Genomic DNA, 16,005 nt, shown 5'->3' with positions numbered 1-16,005 from the left:
GACTAAAACTAGACTAAAACTAAGAAGGATAAAAATGACTAAAACTAGACTAAAACTAATATGCATTTTCGTCAAAAGACTAAGACTAAGACTAAATCAAAAATAGCTGCCAAAATTAACACTGTTCTGGACTGAAGAATATTATTTGTAAAGGATTGTTAGCAAAGCTGTAGAATAACGGCTCAGTTTATTACATTTGTACAGATGCACTCACTTTAAGATTCACGCCTCATAAAGACTTTAATGAATAGGCATCCACTCACATTGTCATTTCAGTTCTAAGAAATACTCAGATGAAACAGAAAATAGTAACAACAAAAAAAACTACATAGGAGGAGCAACCGTAGATGTGCTTATGTGCAACATGACTAAGGTGTATATAAAGTCTATTAAATAAACGCACATATACTGTATACATATACATGCGTCCACACCCACTGTGCATATTCATACAATACAAACAGGCATGCACACACATCTGAATCCGGAACACACATACACTCGCTTTGTGTCTCACACACACAGACACACACACAAACACGGAGAGAGACATAGAGTGGGCACATTTCTGCTCATTCTTCACTGTGTGTCAGTGGACTTTGCCCTCGAGCCTGTCCGTCTGGAGCCGCTCAGTAAACAAGTCTGAAACATGAGGGAAGGAAATAAAAGCCAGAGCAGGACCTCAGCTGTACTTGAACCACACGCGGCTCGTATCAGCTCACTTGGCTTGGATATGTGGTCAAAGGAAACAGTTGCACATGTAGAACTTCGCTCCTTTTTAGTGCTGATAAAAGAAACCACCACCTTTTTCCTGATGAAACCAAAATCGTCACATTCAGTCTACCCATTGGCACTTGGAACTGGAGCTGAACAGCTTTAAGTTTTGTCAACTCAGCAGCACAATCCAGAGTTTAGTCGGCCCTGCCAGAGGCATTATGCTGAGAAAAAAAATCCAGTCGAGGAGATAAAAGCCTTGCTTTCAGCATCACCTCGGATCCTGAAAACAGGGCTGCTTGCGAGCCGAGCTTCGTTTAATGGCTTCCCTTCATCCAGCAAATGTTTGAGGAAACACAGACGTGTGTCTGCACAGCGTCAGCACAGAGCGGGGACAACAGGAATAGATCTCACAAGAGGAGAGCGAGAGAGCAACTGAGCTGCTCGCTTTCAGCTACAAAGGCAGTGTTGCTATGAAATCGCCACAAGCAAAATGACAGTGGTTTGAGAAAAAAGTGACATAATCTGTCCTTTAAGGCTTCAACTGTTTTCACCAATCTACTGACTGGAACACAGACCTTTATTTGCCGGCAATGTGTTCATACAGAAATATAAAATGCCATTTTAGGGCTTTGATGGCAAAGAGCAAAAAACAGATGGAAATCCTAACGCCACAGAAACAGGGAGACTCATTTTTAAAAAGCTGACGCAATTTGGATAATAGTTCTTACTTGGATGTTCCAGCAGCCTAGGTGTGCAAATAAATCTAGAAATTGCTTTATAGTGGTGTGGATGTTAATCTGTGTAACTATCTAGAGAGAAAAATGTATTGGTGTATTGAAAGTTGGACTGGCGCTGGCTCGTGTGCCTCTCCTGTGATGAGTACAACTACTTTAGCTGATTTCCAATCTCGCGTATCACAGTGCATGCTGGGATACGCCAAGGAGACACATCGCCGCAATCTGCATGGCGAGTGTGACACCATTAAAACCTCCATACCCCGTTTAAAAAGAGTCAGTATATGTTCACATACACATTCACATCTGAACTGAACTTTCCTCTTCACAGTCAGAGTTTTTGAGTGATGCAGTAACTGATTGCCTCTCCACCCCCACAGAGGATGAATGGTGCATGATAACAGGCACCCGGCTGAAACATTATCACTCTGCATGGCCTCCTAGCTCCTTGATGAGCATTATGCAGATGAGCCTGGAGTCAAAGTTGTTTTGATGAGGAGAAGATTTGCCATCCCAGCCGTATCGCCCCCACGTTCATATACTTAGATTGACATGTGTCATCTACACTAGTACATCTCCCCGCGGGGGGTGGAGATGTCAGATGTCTCCTGGGAAGTGAGCACTTATTGCTAAGGGAGCTGACAGTGCTAAGTAATTATTACACTTATCTAGAAAATGATGGACACCTCCTGTTGTGTGCAAGATACTGAAGAGAACAGCAATAGCGAGATGAGGACAAACCTTCAGTCTGGAAAATCACACAAGTAAAAGGTTTGTATTTAGAAAGAGCTTTTCTAGTCTTGATGGCCACTTAAAGTGCTCTACAGTTCAGTTTTGTCATTCACCCATCAATGTGCAGCACTTTCTCCATCATACACCACTCCTAAACACTGCCAGCACAGCAGTGGGGTTAAGGGGTTCAGTCTCGCCCAAGTTCGCTTCGGCACATGGAACACGGGAGACGGGGATCGAACCGCCTTCATTCAAGTTAGTGGATGACCCGTCCTTACAATCCCAGCCCCACAGCAAGGCAATGAAAAATAAAATAAAAGAACAAGAACAAATTCAGAGCTCCAGCTGGAAAGAAAGTTTGCTTCACCTTGAAAACGTTAAGTGGTAGATGTGAGATTTCTGCTCAGGGACGTAAAGAGAACTTTTATTATGAAATCAGAAAGCAGAAGGGTGGGAGGGTTTGTAAAGCAAACACAAGGACATTCTGATCATCTTGAGTGAACCTTGGGAGGTCAGCATCGCAGAGGTAGTTTTTCTCGTGAACTTGCAATTTCCATTTTTCTAAACCGTTGAGTTTTAACGCCAAACCTTATGAAATTTGTGTTGACTACAACATAATTTCCCCCAAAATCTGCACATTCCGTTTGGGTTTGAACCACAAATGATACATATCTGAGTTGAATGCCCTCCTTCCTATCACTGTTACCCCACAGGACTTTGGCTTTTTGCTTCATGCCTGGGAATGCTTTCACTTCCCCGTTCATCTATCTCGCATGAAAGATGTTTGTCCTGATCTCAATTATTGTCCAGATTTATGGCCGTCTATGCAGTCATAACAGCTCCCATAACTCAGCAGAAAATAGATGTTGCCATCTGGAAGGAATCTAACACTTTGCATATAGATTTACCCTCGGATTTTACTGCATTGTTTGCCAGCGACCTTATTCTGAACTCTGAGTTTGGTTAGGTAATGGCCCAGAGGAGCTGTCACACTGATTCCTGCCCTAGTTCGCCTGGAAGAGGGTTGAGTGACGGTTAGTTTTCTGAGAAGAACATAACCGTGCAGCGAGAGAAGAGGGAAGGAACCAAGATTCAAGATTTACGATGGCAAATGTGGTTATTAGAGAGAGGATTTACTGAAGGTATACCACTAAGAGTTGTTGGTACTGCTGTAGTCCTTTGAAATGTACTTAGTATGAGCACGCACACAAACGCACACACAGACAGTCACACACACACACAGACAATCACATGCACACACAGACACTCACACGCACACACACCAAAATAAAGTAATAATGACATGCAGAACTGTACAAGTGAATTGTAAGTTATTATCTCAAACCAGTATTTTCAAACCTGATGCTATCAATGTTTTGTATTATTATTATTTCCTTTTTTGTACTTTGTATTTACTAAGAGCAAAGTATGAAACATTTAGGTCCCACACTCATTTTCATCATACAATGAGCATTACTATCCCCACTTAAAATGATGAGAATCGCCAGCAGCAGAATAAAATAAATAGCTGGAGTTTGTACTCGGCCAAAGAATGTTCATGAAGGTTAAGAAACTGAGAAAACCCAGATGTATCAAGGATTTAAACACATCAAACTGATAATCAATTTTTATTTCAGTGTGTTCAATATGTTTATTTTGCTCAATTCGGAAACACTCTTTGATCAGTTGTTTTTATGTAGCTGTACACATTATCTTTTCAAATATGGCGATGATACATTGGCTCCATGTTTGATAAAAATAAAATTGGATAGATTACATTTAAGGCTCTTCGTGCCTCGGAGGATGCTAGCTCTGCTCCCTGAGCTGATACTACTGGCTGGGGGATCACGTCACAACACACGTGACCACACGTTCACCTGCTAGCCAACCAGGAGCCTCACTGCATTGGAGCTCATGGACCTAAATGGAACTTTTATCAACAAGTTTGTCCAATTCTTGATTACAGAATAAGAAACAATTGAGTTGCTTCATAGTTTTTTTTTACAGTAAAGTTTTGTGCTGGGTCAAATGAATCGGCAATCAAAAGTCAATGTTTCTACTACTCTATAACTTTGTATCATACTCGGTAAATGTATGGTCTTTCCCTCCCCCCCCCCCCCCTTTGGGCACATATTGTCCTTCTTTCTGGGGGCAACTACTTTGGCATTACTTTGGCTACAGGACTCAGGCTGAAACTGCGCCTCCGCTGCCGCACAAACAGCTGTTCACTTATTTATTCACAGCTCAGTGAAGCTCAACTCACTACGCAGAACCCTGAACTGGAGAATCAGTCGTCGTTGCTGTTGTCGTGAACAGATGATGGTTTGTTTATTCAAAGTTCATCAATGTTAATCGCATCGCATGTTTCCAAATTTGATTGCTGTGAAAAGCACACGCCAAGTGTGCAGCTGATATAAATAATAATTGTTGTTGCAATATACTTGACAAAATGTTTGCAAGTAGTGTATCTGTCTATCTTTTTTTACTTTACTCGTTGCTAAATCACATTTAAGTTAGAAATTGATAGAAAGGTTTGAACGCCAATATTAGAATACATTTTTTAACAAAATGCTTTTGAATACTGTTTATGGCATTACTGGCATTGAATGCAGATGGTGGCCTCATTTTTCGGTTTCCTCTGCGGTCTAGAACTGTGTCTTGTTATCCTTTCAATTATCCTAATAACATACTGTTAAATATTTTGTTTCAATTATGGTTGGGAGAATTTATCATATTCCATGGAAACAAGTTAAATGTGCCACTTATTCTGCCCAGTTTCCTCGTCTGCCAGTGTCATAATACCACTGGATAGAACTAGTGTAAGAAATTTTCAAGTTCACCACAAAGTGTCCCCAAAAAAAAGGTTATAAATTAAATGGGCTATTTCCTGTGAAGTAGAGAACTTTTCCCAAGAAAGGCAGAATCCTCAAATGGGTACAAAAGTACACAGAATACAGACATCGTGTTTAAGTTTTTGGTCTTTCAATTCAAAACATTTCCTCCAGACAAGTTAGGAGTTCTGTGAGGCTGTTGTGAGGCATTGCTGTGCCGTGGTGTAAATGCTAACATTTTAGCATGCTAACATACCAATGTGTTGGCACTCTGATGCTTACCAAGTTCACCATCTTAATTTGGCATAAATGAATAGCATATTTAACATGCTAAGATTTGCTAATTTACACAAAAGATAAGTTTTGAACAAAATATAAACTGACGACAGCGCAATGAAAACTCAGAAGATCACCAAAGTGCCTATGGGAGTGAACCACATTGCATCAGAGTCTTTCTAGTAGCTACCAAGGTAGTTCACTCAAACCCCAAAATGTCAACCTTGTGGCGCAAGTATAAAAAGTCGGAGCATCAAGCCATTCAGCTAGCAAAGGAAAACAAACCTCAACTCAAAGTTCTGGAGCTTTTCACCCTCTTCGCCAGCAGAAACTGTTTGCTCAGTTGTCATGGAACTGTAATTCTAAGTACTTTTATGACTTGTCCACATTTCTTCAGAAGGATTTGAAAAACACATAACAGATATTTAGATTGTGTGTGAGTCTGAAAATCCCAGACTTTTGCGCTAACTGGACAGACAGCGGGACAGTTTGCCAGTTGTCTGGGTGTGTGAGCGTCCAGGTGCACAGCAAGTAAAAGTAGAAACCGGGAGATCAAGCGGTGGAAAGATTTGTCACAGTAAACTGACCTAACAGAAATCCTTATTCAGCATAGTCCTCACCACAGTCTGAGCCCGAATCTGAGTCACCAAAAATAAAAAAATAAACCTAATGCAGAGCGAAAGCTACTTGGCCAACGACTTCAGAGAAGCTGGCCTACTTCAGAATTAACCACCTGCAGGAGAGAGCCATATATCTCCAGACAAAGCACCTGTGTGTGACAAATTTCTAACGAAAAAACTGTAAATTGGGGGTAAAGCTGTGTGCTCAATTGGAAAAAGGCTGTGTTTTATAGTTAAAAATTGTATATTGTTATATTCCAGCTACTATAAAATATAGATACACAACATATTTAAAACATGTTCTATACTTGTCTTTTACATCTACCTGTGTATTCCAGGTGTGCTTGTTTGCATGAACGTGTGTGTGTGTGTGTGTGTGTGTGTGTGTGTGTGTGTCTGTGTGTGTGTGTCTGTGTGTGTGTGTGTGTGTGGAAAATCACCCCATGGAAACACTGTAGGGGGGAAAAAAATCAGTGTTGAGTGGAAACACACTCATTAACGCTGTTTGTGCAGGAGTGTGTGTTGTGTGATGCCCCAGTGTTGTGCTCAGATGTTGTTTGGTTACTAGCCTGCAAACACACATATATACTGCACGCACACCGTGTCCCATGATGCACTTGTGTCCACACAGGCCTGATCAGTACAAACTGCTCATCCACATGCTCCCTGGTCAATTATTACAGTACATGAGTTATGCTGTGATCATAACATTTCTTGAACTGAAATGATTAAAGCCACCATTTGTACATCAGTAATGATAAATATATGTTTTTAAAACCAAAGTAACATTTCTTTGAAGCTAAACAATGTACATACCACATTGTGGCGAGTACAGGATACTAAAAATGTAATTTAAGAGAAGAGTCATAAAGTGAGTGGGATGATGTAATGTCAGTTTCACAGTCAATGCCTCTAAAGTTTAACTTTTGACACCATACGATACCGAACTAGTCTTACCAGACCAAATAAGGATGTAGCAGCAAAACCCTGAGTGCACTGACAAGAACAAGGGTCCGATTGACTTTTGTAAGAGAATCAATTGGTATTCCTTCTGTTGAAAATTAAGTGTATAGAGTATATAGAATTTGACTTTGCAATGCATGCCACAAATAAAACCCTACCTATACACAGACCACAGGGACATACAGCTATCCTGACCATGTTCATTCAAGCTTACCCTTTTGGTCAAGTGTGTCAGAACATTTCTGGAATCGAGTAACTCTTCTATAATTGTATGTTTTAGTGTAAATAAAGTGACCTTGGTGGCTTTTAAACAGAACTCCTCAGGTTTCTGAGGACCTGCTGCCCTTCTAAGAAGATTTTTGCAGACTGAAGGTAGATGAAGTGGGAAATACACAACACAATATGACCACTCGCTGTTCCACTAACCACAATGCAGTCATGTATAGGCTGCAAAATATATCAAGTCAGCTAATCCTGCCTTAGGCTTTAAAATCTGTTATTTCGGTCTTGTCAGGTTGTTGTTTGCCATTAAATGGAAGAACTTATTTACTTATAAAGCCACCTCAGGGGTAGTCCAAACTGTAATGGGACCTGTCGCATCCGGTCTTGAGAAGCTTCTGACCTACCTTTAAGAATTTTATAGTGTTTTTGTGTCTCATCATGGAATAAAAGCTGCTTTTAGAGGATGTTAACCCCCTGAAGAGTGGAACACATTTCCCTGTTTCAAGGCTGTTTCCTTTTTATTCAGAATGGTGTTGTTGTTAAACACTACAAAGTACTTACAGGTGCTGGTGGGCAAATGTTCTTCATTTGCATGTAGCCGTAATCCGATGAATGTCTCTGCAGACACTATGTATAAATGATCATCATACTATATGGAGCACATATGCTTCTGGCAGTCACTCATGTTTACACCCACACATTAAAACGCAAATGTACTTCAGTGATGTAGCACTGTTCTTTCATTACAAGCAATGCATAAAGTCGGATTGAGATAGGAATGGTCATAAAAAGACTGTACATGCTTTAAGTCCCTAGTATAGGCTTAGATCTAACACTCAATCCCACAAAACCCAAAATGCAGCTCATAAGTGTCTTTTGTAAGTCTTATATAATATGCCTTATATATGGTCAGATGTTTAATGGTCCTTCATAGTCCATTTCAAGATCATCAGCTAAAATAACCCTTATTTTTTAAGACTTGCTACAAATAATTCCAATGAAATCACCCGGGTTAAAGACTACTATACACACAGTGAAGTGCCCCTTTGAATTTAGGCTAAGTGACTTCAAGTTGTAAAATTGTTAAGGTGACCAGACTTCTAGTTTTAAGTAGAATGTACCAAGACTATGATGCTGGTGGCTCTGTCTTATAAAACCTGTCATTATGCTAACTTTTATTTTTTTCCTGAAGCAAAAAGTTGGTCTGTCCTAAAAAGCTTGAGGAGGCAAAGTCTGACATCATTCCCCCAGATTCCAACTGATAACAATTTGGTAGCCATGTTAGCTACGTCCATAGCCCTAGATGAAAAGCTTACCTTTTCGCATTTGTTGGTGTACTGGCCTGCATTGTTTCCTGCTTTGTCCCTGCTGTATCCATACTGCTTGTCTTATCTTTAGCAAGTTTGTAGATGGCTTTAGTAAAGTTTTCTCTAATTTTAAGGTTGAATTACTCGCAGAGAGGTAACGCCACTGAAATCCAACTTCATAAGCTCCTTCCTGTTAGTCAAAACAGGTCGAGCAGCAAAAACAACTTTTGAGGAAGACATATACAAAACACTGACGTCAGGCACATTTTCATATTGCTCATAAAGTCTCGCCCACATACCAAGTTTTGACATTTAAATCAGGAGCGTAGAGGTGTTCATCGCACCTGGAGTCTTATACAGGGAGATGTAAACTTGCCTCATCTGTGTTCTGACACACTGACTTTTCACAGATGTCAACAAGTGTCAGTCATGCAAGGAACTAAACAACACTAACTTTCAATGTAACAGAGGGAGAGAGACGTGCAACGTGAAAAGGGACAGGCCAATGTCAGAGTTTTAAAAAACTGCAGGAAGTTATTTATCATAGTTTGGCTGATAGATAGATTTTGCCCGCTTAAAAGTTGTCCTTAGAGTCATAACAGTAAAATGTGATATTTAAGACTCAAAACCGATGCATCTCATATATTCCTTAATGTCATGATCACTGATGTGCCTTGCAAATATATGATCATAAATCTGCTTCAAAGCCATAGAAACCTTTTTTTCAGCATGTAAACAAACATAGGCAAAAGTCGCCCTCTGTTAACTGACTCCATGGCAACATTATACTCCACTTAAATTATTGTGGCAGTGCAATTGTCATAGTGTCATACTTTGAAACCTATTTCTGAAAATAAATAATTAAAAATGATTTGCATAATTATAAATGTCACATATTGTTTTTTCCGTAGCATTTTCTTCAGCTGCAACAGAACCCAGAAGTTCCCACTCTGCTCACATTACTAACTAAGGAAGTATAATTAACTTATTAGTAGATCAAAGTCGGTAAAGCATCAGTTAAGAATGATAAAGCAACTGTTGGCTACAGATTCCCACCTGGAATATCTACACATCATAGAGTACAGCAAACATTAACTAATATTGATCACTCTGTTCAGCGTGTGTGACTGTAGCTGTGGTACTATCATAGTTTTTACAATCATTGCTTGTACATCCAGTTCCTAATGATAGTCTGGATGTCAAGTCCATCCTGTCTGTGGCAATTATCAATTTTATCTGCTAATAAGTGCTGAAACAAGCAGATCGTTTGTCAGGTCAGTCTGTGAGGAAGTGGACTTCAGTCAGTAAAGCAGAGAGCGAGAACACACCTCTGAGATGGGCCACAAATTAATAATGTGCTGTTTCAGTCAACTCATACTCGGTTATTTATCATTAAGAATATAGCAAACTTATTTTGCAACTGGACAAAACTTTCACTGTGAAGAAACCGTATGTCCACCTCCTCACCCATTTATCTCATCATTGGTCATAATCCAGTTTCCAGCAGGATTTATTCAACCTATATTGATAACGAGTGTGCACATGCACGCGCACAAAGGTCACTCTCACATGCAACAGATTCAGAGGGACAGCTAATAAGTGAAAGATGAGATCTCGAATGAGGGAAGGAAGTGCAATGCATTCCACTAACTATGACACAAACCATGAGGTCTGACTGTTTGCGTGCACAGTCAAAACGTTATGGACCATAGCACAAACATGCAACACTTTGCAATAGCGTTATCAAGCAGTGACAAGAGCACTGTTTATAAAAAAAAGGTTTTCTAATATTAAGAAACATTGTCATCATGGTGTATTACAGTAATTTAAAGGACCAAATTACAATTTTTTTTACATTCATAAGAAATATTGCACTAAATAATTACTAATGTTGCTCCATATATGCCAGATGACATTGACATGGGCAGTTGTTTGCAAGCCAGACGGCCATATGACATGAAGTGTGTGCCACTGTTAAGTTGTGGAGTTTCGCCTCCAGCTAGTAAAACTCGGTTGTGATTACTGCTTGTTCTGCTGCCCCCAGCTGGACACAAATGTACATACTAAATTTAGATTGAAACACTAGCTTGGAATTAAGTGATTTATAAGATGTGTTTTTGTCTAGAAAATGTTATCTGGTCACATAGAGAATATCACAGCTGCCATATGTCAATGGCATTTTAATCGGTGAAAGGCACAGTACAGTACAGCCATACACTCTTTTCGCTCCACGTCTGCTCGGTTAACTGGATTACTCCCAGTGTGGCTGTGAGCTGATGAATAGCCTGCAGTAGGTGTTAGGTAACATGTTGGGGGAAAGCGAGTTCTGGGCATCAATCATAATCATCACCGCCCGGGGAGGTCTGTTCTGGATGCTGATGCTGAGTTGGGTGGCATTCAGCTGTGGAGCGGAGGGCTGGCAGACACAAGCCTTGTGGAGAGGAAAAGTGAACCACCTGTTCTACTCATGAGTTTTGGGGAATGGATTTTTCGTTCCGAAACGCAGTCACTGGCGTTGACTGACAAATCCATCGGCCTTCATGCATACCTTATTTTTCCAGGGGAGAGCAGTAAATCGTGGATATGAGAAATACCTTCTGGGACAAACTGGCACCCACAAACTTGAAGAAATATCTATTTTTTTAAACAGAGAGAGTCTATTTAAGGTTGAATCTATGAAATACAAAAGATCCCAAAGTTGAGGACTAGCTATTTTACTTACTTTTCGAGGGTATTAAACATCACCCTCATTCACCAGACAAGTACGTCAAAACAAAATGAGTATGAGCATGTATCCAATAATATTTTACTTTTGTTGATACAAAAAGGACGCACTACTTTCTACAACATTGGAGGAAAATGATGAGTTGAAAATTAATGCAACTGTTTGGTTTGGGTCGGTCTAGTTGTCAATTGGGTTTAGAGAAAAAGCAGGGAGGTATTTTTCACTGAGGAGCTCTGATAAATCCACTGTACACTGCATGCTCAGCCACGGAAGACGAGTAAGAAAGAACTAGCATTTAGCATTTTTTTTGTCTGGAAACCACACAACTGAGCTGACTCATGTTCATTTAGTCTTGCGGATGGGTCAGGCCTCCCCTCCTATTCAGATCGATTTTAATTTGGCCTTACACTGGTCAGAACAATCGCAGGTTTGCTAGAGGAGCCCGTGATGGGAGCACCGTTGTAGCAATTTGTGTAAGAGCCAAGATTGCTGCCTCCGATGTGGAGAAGACTTTGAATAATTTCTTTAGTTGTCAAGTTGGTGTTTTCATGTATTTTGAAGTCAGACTGCAGAAAAAACAATGTCAGGATGACACAGACAAATGCATGATTCTGTTCTGTATCTTCTGGATATGTGTAAACTGGTAAACCATTCATTTACAAAAGTGTGTTATCTTTAGTTTGCTCTGGAGCCAAAAGATGATGAATAAATGCAAATATTGTTGAAATGAACTCGTTATATTGACATAGTCTCAGGGCAAAAAATTGAATTAGAGAGTAATCTGATGTAAACCATTAATTCATCAATGTGTATTTCAGCCATAAAGGCATGTGAATTAATGTTATCCTACAAATTAAACTGTGCAAAAATCTAACATTAGACTAACACTGGACATGAACGATGATGACACTGTAAGAACTTACCAACGAGTAGCTTATATAATATGTGTTACCTTTTGAACTTCTAAGCACATGTCTGGAGCTTACTTATTATTATTAGTGATAAGGTGTAGTCGTAAATCTTTGTCTCCAACCTCATATCATGGCCATAATAAGATATCAAATTATTCACCTTCCTGCAGCCCTGACATTGTGTCCGTTCCCACCCATTCCCAGGTTTAATAAATCAGAATCCCGGTTCATGTAATGGCGTCGTCTGGCTAATACCTCACCTCTGCAGCGGAAACATGTCCTAGATTCTACACATTAGCCAGCTGGCTTTGTCCTGCTATAACAGCTCCTGATAGATACCATGGAGAATGTGGTCTGCTCAGTGTAAGTCATATTTTAGACACAGTGATCTGTCAAGGCTTTCCCGGAGTAGATGTCAAAACTTGCCAGAGGTGTTTAAGTGTGGAGCAGAGGCAAACTGTCCTCCTGAGTATTGACCTGAAGACGTGAATGAAAACCTATTCTTTCTGAAAAGTTAATAATAAAGTCTGCCACATTTAGCAGGTATCTAGGTTCGCTAAATTAAGCATACAGCAGCTTTTCCACATCTGTTCACTTCATTCCACTTCTTCCCCTCTCTCCCCGGGTTACCGTTTTTCTTCGACATCTCATCTCATTTTTGAGGTTTATTTTTAACCAACTGTGGCTTGGAATAGCTTGCATCCTGAAATGGAAATTTGGGGATGAACACAATGGGAACTCGGCTGCTCAACTGTCACCCTCAGAGGGAATAAGTGAGTCATGTAACTTCAATAGAAAGGACGGCTGCCACACCAAAAGAAGAGAGGAAGAAAAAAAGCCGGACGAAAATGTGAACCAACCAACAAAAACACAGATTTATACTGACACTTGATGTACAAACAACTCACACTGTTTGTACATCATTGATCTTGCTTTTCTTCTTTCTTTTTTCATTATGCAACTGTCGTTCCTAGAGTGACAAAAAGCACATGGCCTTTGCTTACATATTCCCATTTTAAAGTATTAACTTCCAAGCGTGGATTGCAGGCCTAATCCAAATTTAGTCAAAGAGCAGGGCTATTAATCAAACGTTACACCCAAAAGGGTTTTTATATAGCTGAAGAAAGAGAAAATATACCCTATTATAAACACACCACTGTCCACAGTGTTTATATCCAGTCAGGGCTTAGAAATGTAGCATGGCCTCAGTCAAAGTAGAAACAGGTCAGTGTATTTGCAATGGATTAGTGTTTGAAAGGTAACTTTGAAAGGTTGGCTACCATGAGGCTCAAAACAAATATTAAATCAATCAAAGGATGTTGTAGTTCTCCACTGCTCTTTAATGATGGCAGTGTGGAGAAGGTTTGGAAAGAGATGCAGAAAATATAGTTTCAAAGACCAGGTATAGCTCTTCTTATTCATATTTTTATTTCAGAAATGGATGAAATAGATGAAAAAAGCTTTTCAGCATTGTGTGTTGGTTTTATGGCCCAAAATTCTCAAAAGTCTCATGGCTTTTATCAGTGTGACTTATGTTAGAACAGCAGAGGGTGAGTGACTACCTGGTAAATATGGTGGAATATTTTACAGCTGCAAAGCTAGACATTTCTCACAGTGTGTGGGGCACAAAAAGGAGTGAAGTGTTCAATATAGGTGGCAGAAAGACAAATGATATTGTTAATCCTTGCGTTACTTATAAACTATAAGATTGTAATATGTCTGTGTTGTGTTGTGGCCCAAAAGATATATAAATAAACTTTCTTTCTGGTGTCTGAAATGGTACGTTCAGCGTGCATGAACTTGCTATAGTCTTGTTACTTGCCTTCAATATCTGTCTGTTTATCTATTCCACTTTCTAAACAGACTTTACTGTGTTGAGAATTGCCGCTAACCTGGTAGTGTAACACTGGGAATGAAGCTGATTACAGCAGTTTGTGGATTGCAAAAAAATGAGCCACAAGAAGCTGCAAAGTTCAGTAAAAGTGTGAAAACCTGCAGAGTTGAGTGAAATAGTGATTTGATTCACTTTCGATACAAAATATTGATTAGTGCAGCTTTAAAGCCGAGGCAGAAAGAAAAGCTTTTTTCATTCAACCAAAAACGAAACACAATTCCAAGTAAGCTCTCAATCTTTTGATGTTCCAATGTGGATGCTAATAATACCTCGCTGAGGTTTAGCTGCAAAGACACTTTCCACTTTGCCTTGTTTCCCACAGAACATATAATTCCTCCAACATGCACACACGGCTCAGCGCTAAAGCAACCCTAAGTGCTACATCCCATCCACAGCCCACATTTCAAAAGAACTCTGCAGATAAACATTTCTGAGCCTATGTGGTGAAAACAAAGCAAAGGGTCCCCTGTAGGTATTTCCACTGCTAAGCAGACCAGATTGAAAAATGAGGCGCAGATCCAGAGGAGAGGACACAGGGGCCTTATATAGTCAGAACTAACTCATCCTCAGGCTCAGGTAGCCAACAACTCAGGGATTTTAAGCATCCAGAGCTGATTAGCGGTTTCTGCAGATAAGAGGAAAAAAATGTCAAGAATCCTGAGCTCAGGGGGGAAAAACCTGGGAATGAACTGAACAACCCTGATGTTTATGTGTACAAAGTTGTGTGAGAGAGAAAGATAATGATCTTTGAAGAGTGAAAAAGAAATCACAAGCACAGGAGATTAGTGAATACGAAAATAAACATAATCCAAAAAGACAAACTGACCAGACCACAAGCCAGAATCAACTCTCCCCATGGCTGACCCCGGCCAATCACGATAGTCCACTCTCAAAAAGGGGGGTCAAAGCTTTAACTGTCAGGCTCCATCCACCAGTTCCTGGTTCAGCCTCAGTCCACGACTCCTTCGACCCTGTTGGGACTGTTGGTGCAGCACAGTGCCGGACTGTGGGATCCGCTCCGACTTTTTTTGTTCCTAATGATGGCATGTGTTTATTTATGTTAGCCTTTTGTGGGCGGCAGCGACGCCATGTGAAAAATCATCTGAGAGGAGGGGTTGTCGAAGTGTGAGAGTTGACACACTCGCCCCGGCACTCGTTTTAATAAAGCTGTGCTACTGGAAGATAAATAGTTCGGACAGATGGAGGGAAAACAAGGCTGACTTGGATCTTTGTGCCAAGGCTTAAAATCCCCCCTTGCGGCAGTGAAACAGTTGTGTTTTATAAATTGCCAGCACCACTTTCTAAAGCAGTGTGAACACACACACACACACACACACACACACACACACACACACACACACACACACACACACACACACACACACACACACACACACACACACACACACACACACACATAGAGACACACTCACACACTCACACATACACACAAACGCTTTGCAGTCCATTGGTACCACACACAAACTCTTCCTTCCCCCTCAGAAAAGCACAAAACTCTCCTCACTACATCACACTCTGTCAGACAGGAAACTTCAACACACACACGCACACACAAACACACACATATTGGCAAATCCTCTCACTGATAAATGTGGTTGTGGTTGCTCGAGTGCAGTACTCACCCCATGGCGATGGAAAGAAGTCCTCCTGGCAATGCTGAGCGACCTCTGCAGCCCCAGCACACACTCCCATGCACATGCACTGATGGATTCTACCAAGGGGGTTTCCTCTCTCCTGGTTTCTCCAGTTTTTACCCCCCACCCTTCTTTCCCTGACTTCAGCGGTATCCTTTTATGGAGCTAGAGTGGAAAGAGACAATTTAAAAAAGATGTGTTAGAAAGGGAAGAGGAGACGTGATCATAATAATTGCTCCCCCACGCCCCACGCCAGGGACCTGACCAGCCTCCAGTGGTACACCACTCTCACCTCCAATCTTCCATCTTCTCCACTCCCTCCTTCTCCTCCCTGTCAAGGACAAGATTTTGTGTACTTACAAGTAAATGTACTCTCTTGGCTATTTTCTCTCGAGGTTAAGAAGGATATGACGGTGTA

Source organism: Limanda limanda, chromosome 22 (assembly GCF_963576545.1).
Source record: "Limanda limanda chromosome 22, fLimLim1.1, whole genome shotgun sequence".
NCBI lineage: Eukaryota > Metazoa > Chordata > Actinopteri > Pleuronectiformes > Pleuronectidae > Limanda > Limanda limanda.
The sequence above is the reverse complement of the archived record's forward strand: the minus strand, read 5'-3'. Positions refer to the sequence as shown.